Here is a 727-nt window from a genome sequence, read left to right on the forward strand (position 1 = left end):
CAAATAAAAAGTTTAGTATTACATGCCCTGATTTGACTACTTACAGTATAATGTTACATGATGAAATACAGAAAGGATGATGTTTGAAACGGAACTAGCAAAAGATGTACAAGAGCCAACAAGAAACCCAAATTCATATATAGCCGACTCACTTGGACAACTGCTACAAAGAAATTAATCAGAATTAGACATGAAGGATGTACCTGCTGCAATGCAACAAGATAACAAGCAGAAACAAAGTAACACTGACCACAAATTATGACATGAAGCAAAGTACTGTCACTGTTCAAACTTTAAACCTGCACTCTTATATATGAGTGGACAAGCTGGACTGGAACACGTTTTTAAATTAAAATTATATTTTGCGAGGCACATTTGCAGATCCATTAGAGTATGTTGAAACAGTACGAAATTATTTTACTGCCTAGAATATTGGGGGCATAAGCCTACATAAAATATTTATGTTACCCGGAAAACATGATAAAAACTTGAATATTAAAATGTATTTATTTATTTATTTGTATACAGTATTTAAACTTTTTAAAAAATTCAAATTTCAAATAACCACATAAAATACATCAAAAATTAATACAACTATTATAAATCACATTCAATCATTAAAACTAATTCATATTACAATTGTTATTAATCAACAGCACAGTTATTGCAGATTCCTAAAAGGCTCAGTTCCTTCTAATCTTGGTCAAGACCATCAATAGACACGAGT

This window comes from Ambystoma mexicanum, chromosome 12 (assembly GCF_040938575.1).
Source record: "Ambystoma mexicanum isolate Mex_15411 chromosome 12, UKY_AmexF1_1, whole genome shotgun sequence".
Lineage (NCBI taxonomy): Eukaryota > Metazoa > Chordata > Amphibia > Caudata > Ambystomatidae > Ambystoma > Ambystoma mexicanum.